Genomic DNA, 25,701 nt, shown 5'->3' on the forward strand with positions numbered 1-25,701 from the left:
AACAGACAAAGTAATCAGATAAACAATGATTTATTCGCAGTTAGCGTATTGTTATACTTGATCGAAATGATGAAACTACGTTTCAACCGAACCTCGTGGAGATTTTCCCCTTACGCCAAGTTTTTGTTCAACTACCTATAGACTTTAGGTGTACCAGTGGAGCATTGTACAAGGTTTTTTCTTGGTTTTGTAATTCACATTCACTAATCGTGTAGGCGTGTCCCAGCGACAAATCATATTTAATTTAATAATAACAATAACGACGAATATATTTGCCCTAGTACCTACATCAAACAAACAGTTTTTACTTGTGCAAAGTTGACTGATTTATGTCAGGAGTTTGCCCATTTAGTAGAAATATAGTGCATAAGGAATTTGAATCCATTGCTATCAATCACTGCAGAACTCAGAAGAAATATATCATTTGATTGGCAACATGTGGACTATTTCAATTCAACGTTTCATTTACATACCAACTACTAATCATAATATTAAATTTTGTCTAAACGTGTTTTACTTAAAAGGGAGTAATATAGTTCTTCAAACTACAGTCGATACTAAATCTACAAGGTAGCTATTCAAATATATAACTGTTAAATATATTCTACAACATTATACTGACTTTCATTAATATTTTTTTATATTACTGTATTTAACCAGAACAAGGTTCTTCCGAGAATTAGTCATACGACAAAAAAATTAGTTTAAAATTTAACAACAAACAAATTAATCAAATAAGTTTTTTTTTACCTTAATAATAACTTTCATTTAGTTTTGATCATTCTCTATTAATTGAAACGCAACAGATCCATAGGTAATTGTATAATAATGGAATAGGTATGTTAGTTTAGTATGTTATAATACAAAGTAAATTGAATGGAATTATAATAGGTTATGGCCTAAGGGTAACTAGTAAAAGTTAAAAATAAAATAAACGTTACACGTTACACGTTACATAGTTTATTGTTATTTACGTTTTCGAAAAACCAAACCCGAGTTTTGGTCAAAATAAATAATAAGTTTCGTAAAAAAAAATAACTGTTTAAAATTTATTTGTTGTGAAACAATATATTATAATATATAGACACGCATAGTTTTTTACATAGGATTTATTTGTAACGTCCAATGTATACATACAGTATATATGTATACTTCCGACAAATATTATGTATACGCCTGCCAGTAAACAGTTTTACGATGATCGTAAAACAACGCAAGATGCACTACACACGATAAGGTATAATAAAAGGTATAAAACAATAGCAGTGCAACAAAAACGTAATATATTAATATATATATAACACACACACACACACACACACAAACGTCATCCGAAGCGCATCATGTTTTATGTTTTCCCATATTTTTTGGTACGTTTCCAGTGTTTTCTTTATACGATTGCTAAGGAACTCATCAATCATTCGGGCTAATTAAGAGTGTAGCACACAACCACGCAACAGAAAGTCACGCCCAGCACGTAGTGATTTGTTTCAGACATGCGCGCCAGACCGCCCGAAATAGCACAATATACTATACCATCCGCTTTGGCGGAATATCCAGCGGACAAATTGTTTGCCGACACACGATAGGTGATCGTAATAATATGATAGGCGCGAGGTATACTCGAATGATACAATGAACCGGAACTAGCAGAAAACCGCAACGGACGGTGAATAAGACACGCGTTGATTTTAGAGAACGATTAAGTTTTACTAGAACAACATCTCGAGTGACTCGGGTGCTATCAAGGATTTGCCGCTCCGGTGGCTTCCGTATGGCCTACGACTTATTAGTATCGAAATTCGTGTATAGTCGCGATCTCGGGTCAGACAAACACACGCTAAAATCTCACAATATGTGCTCGCAATCCGTGCATAATGTATATTACAATATATGATAATCTGTACATACATAACATGCATATGCGAACTCGCAATGTACAAAAAAATGATTGTATAAATAATTCCAAATGATAAAAAAATGCTTGCCATAGATATAAAGAATGAAAATAATCCTCTATTGTTTTATAGACATTTGCACTAGTTGATAATATAAAAAAATATTGTTAGCCCCCCCCCCCCCCCCCGTCTCCATTGCGAAGTAAGATAATAATAATAAATATGTTATAATATATGAAACAAAAATAAATAATTTTCTACTTTCTTATATATTATGCAATGCTGTCAGCATTATTTATTGCGTTTGGCATTTAGTTTATAATATTATTATATTATTATACCATAAACTTGTAAAACCAGGCCTCAGCAAGAAACTAATAAAATACTAATAAAATCATCTAACATTTCTATTCCAATAAATTGTTGTATGTGTACCAACTTTTATTATCGTTTTGGAGTTCATATAAGCTTGGACGTGTCATCTTAAGAACTCAAATATTGGACTAAGGTTCAAGTCCCCCTCGACAAAGGCGTCGGTCGGTAAACATTAAGTTTTTCTCCACACACGCATACTCGTACGCAGATAAGGTGTAATATTATGAACATTATAATACACACCGCGACCCACACAAAAACATGTAATATTATATATATCACCGTATGGCACTTATGTAATTGTTCAATTGAGATGGTCTAATTCTACAGATAGAAACGTACGCGACATAAATAATTCATGTACGTCAATGAAAAATATCCACCGGATCTTCGAGTTTAAACAATAATATTAACTATAATTAAGCATTATAAATATCACTTTTAAATAGCTCTATACCGACATCTTGAAAAAAAAAACAATAAAGTGGACGGAAAAGAATTAAATAAACACTATACTTAAGAACAGTTATTGCCATAGTTGAGAAGAAACAGTTTTTTACAGAATAGATGTTAGGTACTACAGGTAGATTTGTCATGAATTTATCTACTAATAGACTTGTAAATTTTAATCACTCTATTAATTGCTTGTAGACTATATTATATAGTCAACTAAGTTATCCAACAAGGACTACGAGTTATTCCCACTTCAAATGATTACAAATAATAAAAAAAATTGTGATTTTTAAATCTAAAATATTATCAAGTAGGTATTAAATCAAATATTTAGTTTTATTGTATCAAAATATTCATATTCTTTAAAATAGTTATTTTATAAAAATATAAAAATTATTCACATTAACAAGAAAAAAATATTATTTTATATTATGTAAAACACATTTTGAATACGTTGGTTTTATTTGTACCATGTCAATTAGTAACTTTTATCATAATATTATAAGTATAGTTACGATAATGATATAGACTTATTTGTGTAAATTAATTCAGAAATTCGTCAACTTTATGCTTGACAATTAACACATTTTATTATAATCATACTAAATACCTACTTAAAACACATTTTCAATGTCATTTTTAAATATTTATAAAATTAAAGGCTCGTCAATCGTTTTTTTTTAAACTCAGAATGACAAAAAAAAAAACTAATTAACATAGGTAGAACTTTTAAAGACATATATATTGAACTCTGCCTACACCTAAAAATAACGATAGCTATTATTTTTTTGTTATAAAATGAATAACAACTTCAATAGAACCTAATTTTATACGATAGTGAGCAGGACACTATACCACTATACCAGCGTTAAATTCAAAATTTAATGTCAAAATAATAGAAATATGTTTGAAAACGTTTTCATTCATAAATTATAATGAGCTATTCAGGTAAAATTAAACAGCACACTATTTACTAATAATGTTAATTGTTGAAGAAATAATTCTAATTTTAAACATAACATTTTACCTATATATAATTTGTAATAATATTATTCATGATTTATGCTACAGTATATAGTTTTTTAAATTAATAAAACTATAAAAGTCAATATTCTTTCAAGATTATAATAGTATCAGAAAATAACCGGACAAGATATAGTGAACGTTAGTGTAGGTCACTCGTATCACTGCGATCACTTTTCCATAAAGATATAGACTGATTTTGATGTTAATTTAAAAACTTACATATTTCAAAAATAAAGTCAAAAAACGACTTGCAGTTGGAGATCAGTTCAAATCACAAACAACATGTTTTGGTAGTTTTCTTGTGCAATTAACCATAAACTATCGAGGAAATGGAAAAATTCCCCTTTTTTCAATCTAGATAAAATACTGATATATGGTAAACATGTAGAGAAAATATATATTCTAATAAAAATATTAAATTATTGTTTTTTAGGGAAGAAATAACAATAATTCTTTACGCCTATTCTTTGTGTTGTAATTTGAAGGTATATACGGATATTATCAAATTTTGACTGACCACGCCTGACTCAACAGCATATAAAATTTTATTTATCTTAGCTGAGGTATGAGAAAATAATAAATTGACGTGGGCTGTGATATTTGATAACGGTCACTTATCTTGGATTCCTAAAAGCAGAAATATTATTTGCTTAGGGTTACAATCCGAACAAGTCTAATCTGTATTAAATAGACTGATTTCCTTCAAAAATAAAAACAAATTTGCCCCTGAGATCATAATTGTATTTAGCGTTAAACACGCTATCGAATATATAATAAATAATACTTAAATTCTATATTATACTATATAATATGAGATAGGTATACCATATATAAACATACTAATATGTGTACACAATATTTTATGTATAAACTTAAACTTGTACACACATTTTGATAAATAAATGCGAAACTTAAGCAATTGATGACGATGAAAATAGATTTCAACATATTTATAGGAATGTAATTCATATCTTTATTTTAACGGAGACTATAATGCATATTATACATTGTACATATAATATATAATTATTAATATTTAATACCAAGAAAATTATTTCTCCCGGACAACGATAACACTTAAGAACTTTTGAAGCTATTGAATATATTATAAGTTATTACATTCACTTATAGCCATATAGGTATAGGTATTCGGTATACATACACATAATATTTATTTATCATATTAAAGTTAATTTTTTGCATAGTTATACATTGTATAATGTAACGTTCATTTAAAAAAAAAAAAAAACATTTTTCAATTAAATGTTTTTATTATAAGACACCATAATTTATGACTATCTAAATTCCTATACCTATCATGATTACATTCCCTCTACAACAGAACACTCCTACCTCAATTCATATTCAAAGCTTCGTCTGGCCAGATTTTAATATTGACAAAGAAAGCTTTGCAATATTGAAAGCCCCTTTGAAAGCTATTGGTGAATTTTTTTATGCTTTAGAATTTTGTTGATAAAAACCTTAAATCCTTTGACTATAGAGTAATAATGTACTCACTGTGAACGGGAAAGGGTATCTAGCGTTATTATTACAAATTCAAATCAGTTAAATACAAATATTGTTATTTGAATATTTTAAGGAATAAGATACCATCTAGTAGTTACTTTAATTTATAGTATCATAATTTATACATATACACTAGGTATATTGTCACGTCCAGACATTATCATTCATTCGTATATCCGCAAGATTTGAACCTAGTGTCAGTTTATAAATTGCCTGTTTAATTTTTATTTATCAGTTTTCAAAATATTATAAGCAATCGATCACGACCATCACATTTAAAATTCAGCACCAACATAACACGCAAAGACAGACAATGGTTACGTTGATTGCAAATATATGTATGATTAAATTAGTATATGATATTATTTATAATTATATAATTATTCTTATAATCAGGATGTTAAACAAAAAATTAGGTACTTACATTTTAATTATTATTATTTTTTTTTTTTGTAACTTTGTATTTAAAGAATTGAGAGTTTTAAAAAAAATCAATGTATTTAACAGCGATGTCTTATAGCAAAAAACAAATTTAAGTTATAATATTTAATGCTTTTTTTTATACTTGTTTTTAAATTTTAATTTTAACTGACCTTAGATAAACATTTTAATAACAGTTGTCCAGCAATTTTTAGTTATCTATACTTATTTAATTGTAAATAATATATTAATACATAATTTGTCCATTAAATGATAAATTGATAACAATTATAATTATTAAAAATAATGTCAAGGATTAAGCTATATGTATTATGAATATTAATGCTCGTCTTCAGTAAATTCGGTTATTTGTCCATAATATTCATACGAAAATATCTTTAAATAATATTTTAAACAACGCTAGAAAGAATATCAGGTTCGTAAAAAAAAAAAAAAGATTATATATAGGTATTGAATATAATACTATTTTAACTGTCTCGGTGATAAACTACAAACAACAGTATATTAGATAAGTATGATAGCATTGCTGGTATCTATGTAAATGTTTAAATAAGGGAGTCATGAACAAAACCAAGATGAAACAAATTATTGAAAATCCAATAAATTACTAACACAATTCACATACTGACGATAGGTAGTAATACAATATGTGCATAATACATACCTAATATATAGGTACCTATAATTCCGATCCTGAATAAACATCTACTCGCCGAGGCAGACGTTGGGTGGTTTCCGAAGTTATTTTATCAGGAATTTGAAATTCGATAAGTAACAAAAATATAAAAATGTAGAGACCATAATTTTATAATATTATGGGTACCTCCTACATATTATACTGCAATGTACACCTAAAAATACTGTAATGTTACCTAATACCTAAACACTATACTAATACCTACTAAATGCTTACCAAGTACGATTTGACGTCAAACAATAATATCAAGGGTTATATTATATTATATTCTTTTGTCGAAATTTAAAATAACACCTTTTATAGGCGACGTCCGTGATGGAAAACCGTGCGATAAATAATTTTAGGAAAATAATCAGGAATAAGCTAGTAATATTTATAGTTTGGGAATTGTCAGAACAATAAAATATTAAACGCGCGATACCAAGTTTTTCGAAGAACAGAATGTTATTATACCTACGAAGTGAAGAACGTTTACTCTGTACCGAAATAATAGTAATAATAATAATACCACGTGTCCATGTGTCGCGTGAATCGTGTGATACTGCGATATATTTATTATATAGGTAGGTGATGTCGTCGAGATGTTATCCGCGGATGTTTTCGAATCGATTACAAGCTGAAATGCCTGAAATCAACGCGAGGGGATTAGAACAACAAGAGTTTACACGGCCGTTTACGTCCCCGCCGCCGATACGTAAAATTAAAAAAAAACAACAAAACCCGTAGATAATCATCGATGAGTTGAAGTGCTTCGAGATAGGTATAGGTATTGATTTTTGTCCGTCTTCCACTATCGGAATAAGTTGCAGCACACAGGATGCGCATATCGGTAAAATAATAAAAAAATCGTACGGCTTCAGTGCATATTCTGTTACCGGGTTAATCTATTTTTTATTTTTTTTTTACACACGACTATTTCTCTTTCATTGTTCCACACACGGGTATATTAACCATATTATATTTACCCGCCGTGTGATTGTGTCATTTCATACACGCGCCACGAAAGTCAGAAGTTATGTATTTATAGGATATATTTATAAATCATATATATATATAGGTAATCATGTAGGTACATAATGTGTATAGGATATAGGTACGTGTAATACTGGCGAGAGTAATAATATTAATGTATGTTCCTCCGCCGCCACCCATCCGAAGTGGACGAATTCATTTGGAATTGCGCGCACGCAACGATTGCCGAATGAGAAGTATAATGACGGACGGTCGGGGGAGCAAAAAAAAAATAATGAATTGAAACGCACGCGGCCGGACATTAATAATAGAATCGTTAAAACTGTACGAAACGTCTTTTTGATAACTATAAAAATTCATGAAGCCTGCGGATAGGACCTAACCGACGGCCGCATTAAATATTAATTTATTACTTCCAGTTGCGATGATCCTTATTGTGTAGGTACGTGGGTATCGTTAACAATTTTTTTTTCGCCAAAGACGTTCCTAACGAGGTACTACAACAGCAGCAATAATAGCAATAATAATGTCATAATGATATCCCGGTATCCCGGTACGTATAAATTTTATATGTATGTATAGTTACCGATTGGCGCATATTAATTATGATTTAATTCACTTACGATTCGCCGTAACTTTTTCAACAAAGACACTAAACAAAACTGCGGACTTCACGAGGTTCACTGTTACTCTGGACGACCTTTTATCATACTCGCAGTTGCACTCATAAAGTGAAATAGTTTTGCCCTGTGTATAGGTACACACACGTGCCAATTAAAATAATAAACACACGTCGCGTGAAAAAAAAAATAACGTTTTAACAACAAAACAATAAAAACCGTATTAAAAGGATGATATTAAAAAATGCCGTTCAATCGTTTAAAAAATCAAAACATTTAAAATGATTAAAAAGATACGCATTTACGCGACGAGGTGATTAAAAATTATTTACGCAAAACGAAAATGATGACAAAAACAACCAAACGGAAAACGCGCATCGGAACACGATCGCTACACCGACGTCAAACACGAACTAATAGTCTGTTCGCGCGCGCCCCGATCGTACACCGGTACCATATGCTCCGACGGCGCGGCGGTCTTGTACGGCCGACACTTGGGGGCGTTGCCGGTCGGCCTCGGTGGATTACGGCGACGGCGGCGGCGGCAACGGGCGAATATCGCGTCAAATAATCCAAATATATATTATAATAATATTATTATACGCAAACGCGATCCACTAATATTATAGGCATATGCGACGGACGAGAAAAACAACACTTGGTATGTGATGTTAAATACATTTTTTTTTTATATATGTTGCCTACCCGCTGAATATAAATTAAAAAAACTAAACCAAATAGATCGATATGCGATAATAATAAATAATTATTATTATTATTATAGTATACTATTATTATCGTAAATTCTGCAGTTCTGCACCCTATATAATATTAGGTATATATGTATACTATCTAGACTCATCAACTCATAGGTTCGAAACTAATTCGATCATAATAGGTAATAGGTATAAATCTATGTTGGTTTGAAAAACTACTTTTTTATACATTCAAGCTTAATTTTTTATGATCTATAATATTAATATTATGTAAGTCGCCATCATAGAAAAATGCCGACACGGCGACACGTGTTATTAAAAAAATATACAGAGAACTAAAAGGTTTTTAAATCTACCGAAATGATATAAAACTATTTTTTTTCATGCCTTCTAAATGAAACTTGTTGATTCTATAATAAAACGTAAGAAACAAAAAAACATATCCTAAAAACCAAAGCACGATTATGTTAATATTATCTACTATGTTACATAATTATAATTTATAACACAATAATACTATAAATACAATTATTGAATTATCAAACTACTCTTCATCAACCAATACAAATATCTGTGCGATGAATCATACTATTTATTTGCCCAAACTGTACAGAGATGGACAAGGTCGTTGCTAAAAATGTTATCAGGAGTGAGAGGTAATATCAGTGTATTTTTAATTTTTAACCCAATTTAAAATTTCGTTAAATATTAATATATTAATATATTTGTTAGTTATGGGCGAGGGGATTTCCTACGCTCTTGGTAGTGGAAAAACATACCACTATATAATATTAAAGCCAATATTTAATAATAATTCGCAATTATATAAAATAATTAGTTTACTATCAAAAAATATTAAAATAATTCTCAATTTTATGGAAGAATAAAACAGCTCTGTTAAAAAGGTTTTTAGGTACTTTCATACTTTTGTACTTATAATATTTATTATGTTATAAAATTATACTACATAATCCTGTTGCTCATCATTGTTGTACTGAAATCACCAAAACTGCATCTATAGCTATACGACTATAAATATATTCCATAACAAACATTTTGAGATAATTACCATCATGTAATGATACAAATGTAATTACAGCTAAAAATGTGTGGTATGATACCAGCATGATAACTTTACACAATTTTATTTGTTACCGATTGTATCATCGCCACTTTGCCGAATTCCAATTCGCCGAAAACTCTGTTTGCCTACAAATATACCAGTTTTAAAATATTTTTAAAAGATTCCCTTTTCGCTGACAGTCAAGTTATTCTAGTTTTCCGACGCTTCGGTTCGCAGAAAAATTATTAAGTCTAATAAGTTTCAATTTTCCCGATACGCCATCAGTCGATAATGATTTTATCGAAAACGGATAAGAAATCGGTAATAATATAATATTATGGTATGTTATCGATATAAGTTCAATGTTTTAAATGTTTTTCCACACATAAAAATATAAGTGCACTCCAAATGTGGTATTGATTGGTGAATTTAGTTTAGTTCATTCCAGCTATTTTTACAGTGAACTTTAGTTTAACTATTAAAAAGTGCTTATTAAAAATTGAATTATAAATGGAATGGTATAAAATATAATCCAAAAAAGATTGAGATTTACTATATGTTACTAATTTTATTCATGGAATGGACAAAATACGGGACACAACTGAATACTATACCTAAATGCATTCAAAATGACCACGATCACGATCACGACCACGATCGACCCATGACCCAACACACGAATTGTGGTTTTAGAAATAAACTGAAAATAAGTAATATTTGTTCTAAAACTATATGTTTTGGCAGATACTATAGTTTTGTACGATTAATTTAAATCATAATATTATAATATTTTACTATACTTATTGGTGTTAATTTATATTTTTAAATTTTTAAAAACAATTACCTCACGTGACCGTTTTGAACTGTCGAAGTTACGACATCGGCACTTACGCCAATATTTCACTCGGCTACTCCGTCATCAGTCATATATATTATAGTAATAATATATACTTTAACATTGTTAATGCATTACTATACTCTAAAATAGTTTAATACAATCTTCTACAAATATAACCTATCTGCATCAGCTATTTATCTATAGCATATTTAATAGTTTTTGAATAACGAGTGAAATTAATTTCAGTGATAATAAACATAAAAATTCTAACATCATCATTGTTGACTTGTTGACCCGCCAATAAAAGAAATTAAGTTGATAAGTTTATCCTAGAAAATATCTTTGTGAAGAAGTAATTATTTAAATACGTATAGAGTAACTATTATATTTTACACGAAAAGCTATTTTGTTAATTATACCCATTTATTATTTTTATTATTATTATTATTTAACATAAACAACTTATCGATTATATTATAGATACCTACTGCAATTAAAATAAATGTTACTTATACAATATGAGTAGCATTTTTAATCTTCTTATACGTACATAAAGAGGCCTAAATGTAATTTTATTATTTTATTTAAACGTTTAATATATATTTTGACTTGAGTTAGTCATTTTAAAATTGTTAATCAATCAAAAACCAAAGTATCGTCTTTTTTAAAGTTTAACAATGTATTTTTCTGACACTTTTTTTAAAATGTTATTTACATTCATAATATTTGTTAACAGGTTGAACACTAGTTATTGTGCTTCCTCTATATATTTAACAAGATTATGGTACGCTGTTCATGATCTCAAAGAAAATAAATGAGTGATACCTAACATTGAATATAGGTTAATTGAATTTGTATCTAATAAACGTAGTAATTCAACAAAGTTATAAAAAATGTTAAATATAAACACATAATACCTAGTTAAAATTAAAATACTGACCTCATACAAATGTATTATTATCACTCTGCATTAATGTTGTCGGTAGGTACATCAAAAGAGTCCGATACCTATTAGGAATCACTATTATTATCTATAATGCATCTGATATAAATATACAATACATATTTAGATGATTGATTAACCAGCATTTATAAAAATTAGATAAAAAGTTCAATATTAATGTAATTATACCTACATTTGAAAGTCCATGCCATCATATGGTGATTTTGAAAGTTTGCAATGTTAAAACCTTATAAAAGAAATAAATCAATCATTATAACTTAATAAATTAGCTATATTCGTACAGTATCTCATAATCTAGTAGTAATTTACTTAAAATATGTATACATTAATAGGTACAAAACAACGAAATGATGCAGTATGCATAATTCATACAAATATTTTACAAGTGTGCCTACTAATGCATAAGATCAATTTAAGGTAGAAGGTACCTGTATATAATATAACATCTCATCACATATTATATTATATAGGTATATACTATGCATTTAGGTAAATAAAATACTTGCGTTTGATATATATATATATATATAATATATATAATATGTATGCATTTCGGCGGGGAGGAATAAAAAAAAAAAAATTAAACACTCCGACTTTGAAGTTATGTATATTATACACAAAACAGTGTAAACGTGAAAAAAAATGCAGTCGAAATGGTTGTGTGTTAAGTGGAAATCCAACCGTTTTGCTATATGTTTGAGGGCCGAGCGATTTGTGCGCTAAACAGTGATGTACGTCAGTAAAAAGCTCACTATAGGTTTATATGCGTGCGTCTACCTATGCGTATATATATATATATATATATATATTGATATTGTATAGGGAGGTAGTTTTTGAGGCAGCGGGGGTGTCGTAAAGAACAGCCCAAAAGTAGCTGCAATGGGATTACGCGCCGTGGTGGTGTAGGGAGACCAGAATGTGTGGTTATGGAGAGAGAAAGAGAGAGAGAGAGAGGTTTTTGCGATAAAAATGTATCAAAGGCTGCCTTTAAAACCGGCATTTGACAGCGGTCCCTGGCACTGGCAGTTGCACGTTCACACACACGCACACACGATCAGTGTATATTATATACATATATATAAACACGATGCAGTCCGTTACTCCGTTATTCTTAACGGTCGATTAGCCGAATGCGACATGCAGAAATGAATTGCTGGGCCGCAATTCGAACACAAGTTTTATTGTGATTCAACTTTGTGTGTGGGCATTAAGAAATACACGCAATAATATAATAATGATAACGAGTAAAGTTGGACGTTATTGGTCTACGCGTAAAAAAAAAAACCAAAACCACAGCATTATATAGGTAGGTTACAATCTCTGTCTAATGCCACGGAATCGCATACACAGCACAAAGCACAAACGATAATAATAATAATAATATATAATATAGGTTTGTTCATAAATCCGACGGTCATCGTCCCTGCGCGAGACTCGGTTCGCAGGCACCTAATTCGTAATTTAATAATATTATTTTTATTCTCTACATTCATTCTGCACGATGACACGACGGTCGTTTGATTTTATTATCGTTATTGGTGTTGTGTGATGGTTTTGACAATCGAATAATAATCTTATTAGTCATTATGAACATATACATTATATATATGTGTGTGTATACGTGCATTATTATAAGACCGCTTTCGAATATTATATATTATATTGCATTGTAATCTCTATACAATATTAATCTGGTATTATAGACGAAACCCGATTCACTTATTACATTACTTATTACAGTGTTGTTCGTCGCTAGGGTGTACTTGTGGTGTACGGAAAGAAAATATTAGGGCACTCAAATATTAAAATACTTACTTATTTATAAGCCTTTTTCACCCAAGAAACTTGTATTTGCACGCATAAATATATATTATTATACTCATTAAAGTTTATGTATTAAAATCACTTATTACGGTACAAATGACGTATATACAAAAAAAATGGCACCTAGGTAACCCGATTTTTTAAGATGCCCTTTTCATGGTTAATAACTGAGTTCGGTGATGCTTTGGTGTAGGTATTCAAAACTTTTGACAATTCGCCTCGCCCGTACGGACTGCACATGAGCTATATTATAAATATTATAATAAACAGACAAAATAAAATATTATGCGTGGCAGTCGTTATCGCTGAAGTACAATATTGTTATTGACGCACGAGACGGCTGCTCGGTGGACCGCATAATTCCCATTGAAATGGAAATATTTCGCAACTATATTTAAAGAACCTATGCAGACACACCGGACCAGGTCCCCCATTTGCGCCTTTCGAGTAGAAATATTACGGAATATTATGCGTCATGTGTATTTGTGTGTGTGTGTTGTCCCCGACGTACCTTTACCTATATATTATAACGATGTAATATCTGCCAGTTTCGCAAACGTAACGAAATCTCCGTCACACCCCGTCGTCGAAAAGAAGACGATTGCAGTTCTCTACTCCTCTCTATATTTTTAACGCTATGAAAAAAAATATCATTAGCTCTTTTTAGCAGCCTCGCAAACACAAAGATGTCGTATATTGTATACCACGACGCGTTTTCCAAGTTAAAAAACAAAGTTATTCCAAATTATTGTGTTTTTCATTATTATTACTCATATCATTGTTAATAATTATTAATTAATAATTAACCATACTTCTTATTATTTACTATGAGTACAATACATTATATAATATTATTATTAGGTATAATATAATATTTACATACTGATGTATAGTGCAGCTAAAGTATTCGTCGTGTAAACAAGAATCACGTGCGTATAAATAATGAATGAAATCTCAAAAAATATGTACAGTTATATAATAATGTGGCATTACCGGTAAGAATGACTACAAGAAATGAGAACGTCGTGAACAACGCCGTACGCGGGAGTACATGAATTAATAATCGGCGCGAGAGCAAAAATATTACTTTATGTATGTATATGTATACACTCTACACTGTATTATATGGTTATGGACGAAAATATAATATCACGTATGTATTACGTGAAAAAGTAGATCTTTTCTACAAATAGAAATGAATATTATGAATAATAGTAAATTCGTATGTACAATGAACGTATATATAATATATATATATATATATTATTGCATACGAAAAAACAACGCAAAGGATGCATACTACTCGTATTAGGTATTTGAACAGTGAATGTGACTGCTTAAAATATATATCTTTAGGATATTTTAGTAACATTTTAATACAATAGGTACTGTTATCACTGATATGCAATATTAATAATTTTATAAAACTATTGGCACATCAATATTATAAAAATAACTTTTATAGTATAAAATAAAATGGTGTAAATGCATATTATATAATATACAATGGATAAATTCACTATAAAATTATATTTTGTAATTTTTATGACTTCTTAAAAACAAATTTATATTGTTTATATAATATATAGGATAAAAAGGGAGGTATAAATGCACAAAATAAAATATAATGCCAAACGCAAAAACGCTAACCGGTTTCTGTTGAATATAATATTATTACTAAAATTATAATCGCTACTTGTGTTTAGTTTATTCAAAGTATAATATAACGAATGCGAAAAAAAATATTAATACAAAGAACAAAATATTTCATCTGCAATCAACAAGTTATACAAACGTGTATTGTTATTCTATAACATATATTTAAATGTATACACATATTTCAAGTCAGTAACCACTTGACTAATACAAAAATTAACATCAACATAAAGTAGTTTATTTAGTATGCGACTATTACGTGCATTATGTTATAATGCAAAATAAAATAATTTCTTTAGAAAACATAATATTAGTTACGATTTACAAATGTTTCATACTGTCACATAAAATATATTATCAACTTATAAATACTCCCACTGCTGCATTCCAGACACTTGACCATAACGTACAATATAATATGTACCTATGTCCTATGTGTGTAGGTATATATTTTACTATGTGAATCCTTTATCACTGCATGCAATTGGAAACAGATAATTTCTCTATAGGCATTTACATCATAAAAAAAAATGTATGACTTACGATCGTTTTTATTTTGTTATTATAATGTAAACAATTTTTGTAATTAGTTTTCAAAGTGCGATTGCTATTTTATTAAAATTTATTATACGTGGTAGTAACTACCACATAGAGAATTAAGATTGTATTTATATTTATTTTTACCTATACGAAAAAACAATAAAACATGCGACAAGAACAACGCGTGTGTAAAGTAATATGGTTTTAACGATTTTTTAAGTATTCGAGTGTAAAAGCTCGCTTGAGATTTGTCGAAAAAAACACACAATCGGCAGCGTAGCCATTAAAACGGCGATGGTGGACGTGTTTATACTATACGCGTTTTACACACACACTTACAAATTTCAATGACACACCTCGTCTGTCGACCAAACTAAGGTTGTGACAGAAAATAAAAAATGTATGCGAATGTAAACGTGCGTGCATATTATTTGTCGGCTCCCGTATACGCCCATAATAATATTATATACTATAATAGTGTATATGTATAATTTAAACTATATAGTGTTAGTGACTTAGTGCCAGACTGTCGCCAATTTGACCTAACCCGGCTGGTATATCGAATTCGCGTATAATAATATGATATAGAACCTCGCGGTCGCCTGTCAGCTGACCCGACTAGGTTTTTGTTTAATCCATTAAAAAGTCGGGTAGTGGTTATTTTTTGAACTGCGACTATCATAATATTATACATAGAATACTTCTACGATCTTGTTCATGATGTGCAGAGGATCAAAATATTCAACAGGTAGATTTTTATTTTCTAGCTCAATTTTAAAATGTTTAGGGAGGCATCTGCCAGCTAAAAAATTTAATGTTCTGTCAATAGTTTAACTTCCAACCCTATAAACATATAAGTGTTTGAATAACCCCGACAGAGGGGACCCATATTATATTATCGCCTCCTCTATATATATAATTATTAAACATTAACACAATACTAGTACATATGATTAATAATTCAACCTTTTATATTCCACTTAAGTTCCCTTAAATACTATCTATTATGTGCAGTGAAAAATGAAATTAACTTTTATTAGTCCTAAAAGAAACGTAGCTACATTTACACTCAATCATATTTTTAATATAAAATAGTTTTATAGTTCTATGATCAATAATATTTAACGTCAACCAAGTCAAGATTGTGCTAAATTAATATTTTTGTCTGAATTGCCAAAAAATAGTTCATATACCATTAGACGCAAAAACAGTTCACATAAAATATAATATATCAGAATATATAAATTATAAATACCTCCATATAATCAGAACTAAAACGTTTTATACCTTATACAAAAAACACCCTTAAAACGTTGCGAATATGAATATTTTACTGTACGATATACAGGATTTTAAAAAACAAAAACACACACACAAAAAAAACCAAGTTTTTCAATCTGCTTCGGGTACATCTTCAATCTGCACTCCAAAATGTTGACAAGTGACATTATAATTTTAATTTGAGAACATTATATTGATAATATTACATTACAAGTCAACATACCTTCATATTACCTACATCTTGAGTTCACAAACCAGTTGCATAACAGCTGACGACACTTAAAACAGCGGTAGGTACAAAAATCGTTGGTACCTATTAGTTTGACTATTGAACATTTTTCATTTGCGTTCATAACTTTTAGGATTGCAGCCACATAATAGTCTGTACTAATTTCGATGGTTCTGCCAATGGTTGCGACATTGTGTTACACTAGTCTCTATAATAATTAATAGTACTAGCTGTAGTAATAAATATTAAATTTAATAAAATTATCATATTTGATTATTTCGTCAGATTTTTAGTGCAGCATTATGGTTTAGTTGACATTCAAGTCTCAACTTATTACTAGTTTTTAGTTGTTGGCGAGCTACGAACCGATCAAATCAAATACGGCGGCGGTGAACGTAATGTTGTGACTAGTGACAATATGACACACGGCGGCGATAACGATGAAATGAATGGTGCCACGACCGGTCTCGGCCTACGCACATTTCACCGATACGTCGTACATATAATAATAATATGTCTTCGAACGACTGTTGTAGTTGTTCTGCTGATGGAACTGGTAGATACAAACAAATAGACCACGAGAGAGATAAATTCGTTTCATTTAATGTTTCTTTTTTTATCAGGAAATCTTTTAGTTCATATAGTACCTACAGATCTACAGTTTTGCCCAAATTCGATATTAGCTACTACAATTGTTTGTCAAAAACTTTAAAAATTAACTGACTACAATTAGTTATATGGTATACCTGCATAATTATATTTATATTATATTAAAATTATTTACATAAACTTTTTTCCTGAAATTTACTACCGAAAGTTAGTTTACCTATATATACTACATAGGTTAAGAAGATATAAGCAATTCATTATTACTGATAACTTTTACTTTTTCTTTCTACCTAAATATTTTTTTTTTTTCATTTTGAGTACCGAATTATTTGTATAAATGTTTGATTTTCAAAAAGAAATTTGTATAAGAAATTATTCTTGAAAAATATATTAGAATACGATTTTATAAAAATAAATATAATAGCCTGTAAATATTATACCTACCTATAAACATTTTATTTTATTTTTTTATAAACGAAAATAGTGGTGCTAATGTTACAGACCTGATGGAAAACGTATATGAAGAATGAAAAAGGTATTTCGTAAGCTTGCTCGAGACGTATAGGTTCTGTACATAATAAAATATAATATTTAGTATATTATAATATTTTTACTATAGATATTTTTTTTCCATTTTTATAAGGTACCTAGCCTTTAGAATTGTAATTGCCCGATGATAAATGAAATTATACACAATACACGTTAATACGTAAAAAAAATACTTAAAAATCGTTATAATAAAATACAATAATATAAACACTGATAATATTATTGGCAACTACCCTGGTTATCTATTGATAACTACTCCATATTTTAAAACCGGTTTTTAAGAGTCTGATACTAACTGATACTCGAACTATATGTAATAAATTATATTGTATTATATATTTATATGTATTTACATTATTATATTGTACTCGTATATTATGACGCCAGTGAATGATTGCAATTTCCTTGTAGCGGACGTGCCACAGAAAGCAAATCATGTAATTACATATAATACATAATTATTATTTATTATTATTATTATTACGAAAGTGTTTATTTTTAATATTATACTCATTGAGCAGTAATACATTTTCATATAAAATGACGATCTATGATCCATACTTAACGACTGGAATGGTATAAATGTACGAAACTGGTATAATACACGTGCTCGGTAATTTACTATTTATTTATATTAGTATTACGATGTGTAATGTGTAGGTAAAGTATACCTATATATGTCGTGTAGAGGTACGACCATTAACCACGTCACCGGTTTAGCGGATGAGCTATTGGAATATAAATTATATGCGATTTTTTTCCGTTTTCGTAGAACGATAAATATAATGTCCGTTTATAATTTGTTTAATAAATAATAGTAATGGCGATGACACGCACGGAAATATTGCATACGTAATCGAGAAGATAACCTTATAGCAATCAGGGCGCTTATGTAGGACGCTTGTGAATGGGCCATTGACCCTCCTCCGGATTTTTTTTCAAATTATTTATAATTAAATATCATGCATATGGAATATCATATAATTCATAAGATATTTTTGAAATAAAAAATGTATATTATTATGTACTATTATGTTATATTAGAATAGAGATATAGGTACTTAAGGTATTCCAAAATAACTAACCCAATCTACTAATTTACCCCTTTAATGTAGGTACCTCTTCATTGAGCGTAGAACAGTAATGGGTGCGTGTCAAATTCTAATTAAATTGTATATAATTTTATAAATATATTTTGTTAATCGGAGAAGCTTTCAGTAATCGAGACCAAATATAGAGCCCATGATGGAAACTCTTATACTATCTGCCTTGCTGCAAGAAATTGTTGACACATAGTGGAATCATGCCATTTTATGATCTTTGCACAAGACCACCACCTAGCTATGTGTTCCAGTATTTCCAGAGAGGCGATAAGTGTTCATCACGTAAACTTTGACACCGGGATTTTATCTTACGATTCGCTGTACTAACGTCCCAGGCAAACAAAACAACATGGCCGATGCTTTATCTCGAGTGGAAACTCTCTCAGAAACATAAGATTATACACCGCCTTGGCCATGTCACAATAAAAAGACGTAAGTTGGAAACTTTTTTTCCAAGAAATATCGGCCTTCAATTCAGGAAGATCCAATTTTTGCGGTACGAATCTCTCCGTTTTCTGTGATATAACGATATAACGATTCGTCACATCGCCTTATATTTATGAAACAATAAGCAGTTTTTAATATAAACCGAGAATGAGACACCAGCCGCGGGGCAGTGGGCCACAGCGCAAGCACTGGACGAAAAATGAAAGATCATCGTCTATTATTAGTTGTCTGTTTTTAGCTATAAAACTAATAGTTAGGTATGCGAAAACAAGTTCATGTAAGATAATTTGGCGTTAATCATTAATTATTCACAGACTTGTATGAACAATATTGAACGTATAACTATTAAAATAAACAGTATAGATGTAGGTGCACGCATTACATAATATAGACATGAGCGTGCACAGACAATACTGGCAACTTTGTGTACACACAAACATACACGGGTACACGTATATTACATTCTTATTTCTTATTCACCCACACGAGTTATAAAATATTAAATTAATTTCTTATTTCGATCACTATATTATGATTACTGAATATTTAGTGTGGCGGGTGGGGGGGGGGGGTAGTTCACAGAGTAGTGTAGACGTAAGTCGAATTATCTTGTGTATCTATAATATACTGTATGGTAGGTACCTACACCTAAATCTATAAAGTATATATACACTGTTTGTAGATATTTACATCACAACGATTCCAAAAAAACAGACAATTTTTAGTGTTATATATACTCAGAGATATACGTAAATATATTATACAACGTATGCGTATATGATATTATTATTGCAGTAGTACACTTGCAGGTAAAACGTACTACCCACGTCCCATATATACCATAATAGCATAATATATTATTTTATAATATTATACATACACAATTTCGGTTCTTACAGTGTATATACATAATATACATAGTATATATTTAATATTGCACGGCGCCCTGTCATCGTTTCTCACCGGTCGCTGCATACACTGCGTAGAGTCGTACCTATATAAGCCTGTGTGTAACGCCCGTCCAAAAATACGTCTTATTAAACATTTACAAAATAATTTCAAACTGTGTTTTCAGTCTCCGAGGCACTTGGAAACATTAATTTTTCATACCCAAACTCGAGAATATCGAATTTCCAAGCGATTCGTTTCACTGTCGGACGAATATTTCGCTGAGTCGCGCGGGGCTAAATTCAGTCGACGCCACCCGGTGCGCAGGTACAGGTATCCCCGTGAATAACTTATGAGAAATTCCAAAGGATGAAGAGCAAGGCGGCAATTACCCGCTGTAAAAGTATATCATTACACACAGGAGTAGAAAACCGTTTTCCACCGAAATATATAGGTAGGCTATATAACTATTTACAAGCAGTTCTTATGTCACTATATTATTATAGGTACACATATACCTACCAGCTGCTTGTATTATTTCATTGAACCATTTGAACCAAAATAGTTATCTGCAGTTAAAATTTATCACATCCAAGACATCAATTATACATGTTTTATTCACAGGTCAATAGATAACGTTTATAATTCTTTCACCTCTCGAGCTTTTGAGATTATTTTTTTTTTTGTCTCTATGGCTATATCTGCGGCTACTGCAGGTCCTGTGACGATTGTCGACTAGAACGCCTTTGAAACCGTTTCCGTTTAAAGATTCACATAACACCTTGTTAAAATAAAAAATAAAAATCAGTATCATACAATAAAATGATTGAAAAATAAACAGATGTCTCTTTGTACGTTATATTATCATTATTAAATTAATATTGTACTGTAACTGTATTGATAACAATAAAATATTATTCTCATGTAATCAAAACAACAATATTATTAAATGGATATTATACTATTATATCGCCATACACACTTCGCCCGTATTACACGCATTAATGACACTAATGACTGAAACATTGTTAAACAACGGTTTGCGCATCTGTTTATTTTTAAATATCCGTTCATACACGACGACGGGGCGGCCACGATTCCTAAAGACTACGAGTCCCCAGCGACTATATAAATAATAATATTATAATATATTTTTTTTTAATATAATACGACCACCAGCCGATAAATACGCTCTCGTTCTTATTACAACACAATAGCTGAATGGCGGGACACGGCCGTAATAATAATTATTTAGACTGTGGCCGCAAAGAGTGGAAAAAAGTTTATTGTTTGAGCTATTAAACTATACGGTGAATAGTCTGTACTATATAATAATTATTATTATACATGCATATTATAAATAAACGAACAGAAAAAAAAATTGAACTAATCGATATTAGACGGAGCGCAGTACCTATTCTTAAAATTTTATATTTTCGTTATTGCCATAAACTATAGAGCGAGTTTAATGAATTCGTTAAGTACCTAGTATGGAAACTTTTTTTTTCAAATACATTCGTATTTCATTCTATCTATCTTAAAATTATTTACGACTGATGAAATATGTTATATTGTAAAAATACTCTCGACTGGATAAATTAATTCCACAAAGGGGTATTTTTTACGGAACTCATGCAGATCTGCATATATACCTACAACGATAAAACTATTATTTCTTTTTTATTCCGAAACGCAAACTTTTATTTGACTAAGCAACGTTAAAAAAATTTAAATAAACATTAATATTTATATAATATTAAATATCCATATGAATATTTATTTTCAAATACTACCTATATGTATAGAATCGAATTTGCATAAAATAAAATATATATTTCGTTAAAATTATCCTACCAACAAAACACATTTATATATTTTTTTCTCTTATAATCCGAATTTTAAATGGACCTTTTACATTTCATGAGATTTTATAGTTCATGTTTCTTGGTTGAACTTAAAATTTTATTGTTTTATTCAATTTATATTTATGATTGACTGTGAGTTTTTGATTATTATTTCAAACGTCATGCAATCATAATACGTTCAGTATTATGTATAGTGTATACTGTATACATAACAATAATACCAAAACATATACCAATTTACTATATATTTTCTCTAAAATTATTTTCAGAAAGAGAGATAATGTTATCAGATTCTGTTAATTTTAGTGGGTACATTTTATATTAGGTACATCGGGACCTGAAAAGTGAAAACGGAAATAACTCCACTCCCCATGTCACTAATATAATATATGTACTCGTACTTTGCTAAGTATTTGCTTATAACTGTAGGTGTTAGTCCGTTTTTTATTAAAGTATATTATTAAGCTTTACGTCCGACACCAATCCACGGATTCTGAATCTTTTTATTATAATATGAAACAGTTTTATAAGTTAAAACAAAAATAGTTTAATACTTACTTTAATATCACACATACATACCAAGGTATAGCTAATTATGTTTATCAATATTATTTATATAATTACCTAATATGTGTAGTTTATTTATCTCTAAAAGCATATCCATCTAAACTTGTTTCAACTTTTCAAGTGTAATAATATATACGTGTATGATAAAATGTTATTAAGTCCTATTTATATTTTATTATTTATTTATTTGCTATTTGATATAATAATTTGTCATATAATATTAAAATAAAATATCTATAAATTGTGTGTAATCCTGTGGGTTAGGTTACAAACTTGAATAATTGGTCACAGATAAAAGCACTGTCATCGATCATAAAAATCAATATTAAATTAGAGAGCATTAGAATAGCTATAATATTATTATTAATGTAATTTAAATACATTTTGTAAACTCCACAGAATTTTTAGAAATCGTTAAACTCTAATTAATATTTATAATACTATTATAATTATTTTTATACGAGTAAATTATTAATTTTGGGTAGGTATTTCACATTTAAATTGTTTTTAAATACACTGTTTATAAATAAAATCAATATATTAATATTGCATGTAGGTACCTATAGATTTTTCACTTGTACACAATCTGAAATTGAATTGTGAATATTATGAAATAGCGCCATTTTGTATCGGAATAACGCGTTTTTATAGTGACAAATAATATTTGTCAGTAGGTACATATAATATTATATTAGTAAATACAATGCAATATTATTTATATACTTTTACCTATAAAGCTGATATTTTATATAATACAACACCAATATAATATATTTGAGAATGTCAAATATAAGAAACTATATGTATATTGTATTTCACTTGACGTTTTCTCATACAATTGCAAACAATTCTATAAGTTACATTCCCCCTCTATATACGTATATTCCTACACAAACCATTCTTGCATATACATTATTAATTTTTATTCCTCAGTTCCTTTACTGTCAGTATAGGCTACTATATATATAAGCACATATTTAACTAAATATATGTATAATATATATTATATATATATATATTGCTCACCTTCATTTCACCGTCACAAGATATTTTTCGTTGACTTTTTCCCTGCCTCTATCACTTCCCTTCTTTTGATTCTTCTGTAATATTGGCGTACACAATAGAGGCTTTGAAAAAGGGCCCTATCAACAATAATAAACCGATTCTGCGAGCACATGCGCGTGTATGTCTATATGTACATAATATATATATGGTTACGTATTTTATTTTTTGTATCCACTTCTTTGTGCCTTTCATAATTTTATATTTATATTTTTTTACCTAATAGCCTATAGGGGGGCTGCAGTCCATTCGTGCGCTATTCACCTGCTCTCATGCATTCAGAATATTTCGACTTCTGTTTTCTACACGACTGTTACTAATCTCTCTCCCATGGTATGTGGGGCGTCCCTCGACGTCAAATACAAATTATCGATTCCGGTGTGGGGAAAAAAATTATTTAAAAAATTTGCTCAGTCATTGTAAACCATACACACGCTGCATCGGAGGGACTTTATGAGAGAAACTCTTTTTAGTTTTTATTTTATTTTTATCCTACCCTCTATTGTGCTCCAATGACGAAGGACACCTCAATCTAACTCATCGAAGGGACTAAATGGAGATTAATGCATTTATATGGTACAATAATATAATATATTATTTTTAACCACCGGCTACAATGAAATCAGAAAACCTATACCTACTGAGGGTTCCTGCTGTAACCAGTAATTTGTTCAAAAAAAATTTCATCGAGTTTCGTTCATTTATTTTGATAAACATAGTAGATGCCTTTCATAAATAAACATGTATACTTCCCCCTTCAGTTTTTTATTATTAATATATTTAATAAAAATCTCCTCTAACGTTACCGCAAAAATATTTTTACTATTGAAACGTCAAATTAATATAACCGCCCAATTATTCAACGATGAGAGGGTATAAGGGAGATCCTTAGGTTTGCATTTAAATAATACAAATTCCTGAAAACATATTTTATTATTATTTTCAAAAGAAATGCCTGTTTATGGTCTAACGGAGAAAAAAACTCGATCAACCAAATATGACGTCAGAAATGCAGTATACAGGATTATGGGATATACGCAAGTCGCAGCTGGCAGACGCTTTTATGATTAAAAATCCACCGGCTCAGCCCACGCGCGTATGCAACATAGAAGCATGTAGGGTGTACAAAAAAAAAACTGGTCGTTTTACCCCTCGTGAATGGCTAAATACCTTAGGAAGCTTTGGGGTCGATACGTAGTAATCCTCTTTTTTTAAACAGGGACTCCCTGACACTGAGTCATGTTTTCTTATTGTTAGAAGTGGTATACGAGGGTCGTCACAATACTATAAAAATTACCTTCGATAAATAAATCGTATTAAGATTGTTGTACAAAAAAAAAAAAAAAAATATGATAATAAAAACTAAATAATATGAATGGTCCTTAAAATGTACTTAGAAATTGAAGTTTTTGTTTAAATCCTTCAATGTTCGTTTCAATCAGTTTTCTAATTAAAAGTTGCTTTTAATCTTAAAAGTTGTATAGCCAAACA

The 25,701-nt window shown here is 29.7% G+C and overlaps 1 protein-coding gene across 3 annotated transcripts in view; it reads right to left on the minus strand.

The window, feature by feature from the left end:
• Positions 1 to 8,428, minus strand: part of LOC107167929 (protein tyrosine kinase 7) — a 139,358-nt gene extending 130,930 nt beyond the window's left edge. For all 3 annotated transcript variants that reach the window (XM_089225671.1, XM_089225669.1, XM_089225670.1), the window contains exon 1: positions 8,013 to 8,428. The gene's annotated coding sequence lies outside the window, so the exon portion shown is untranslated. The remainder of the gene's footprint in view (positions 1 to 8,012) is intronic.
• Between the last annotated feature and the right edge of the window lie 17,273 nt (positions 8,429 to 25,701).

Source organism: Diuraphis noxia, unplaced genomic scaffold (genome assembly GCF_037042655.1).
Source record: "Diuraphis noxia isolate RWA-SAM2 unplaced genomic scaffold, SU_Dnox_SAM2 contig0004, whole genome shotgun sequence".
Lineage (NCBI taxonomy): Eukaryota > Metazoa > Arthropoda > Insecta > Hemiptera > Aphididae > Diuraphis > Diuraphis noxia.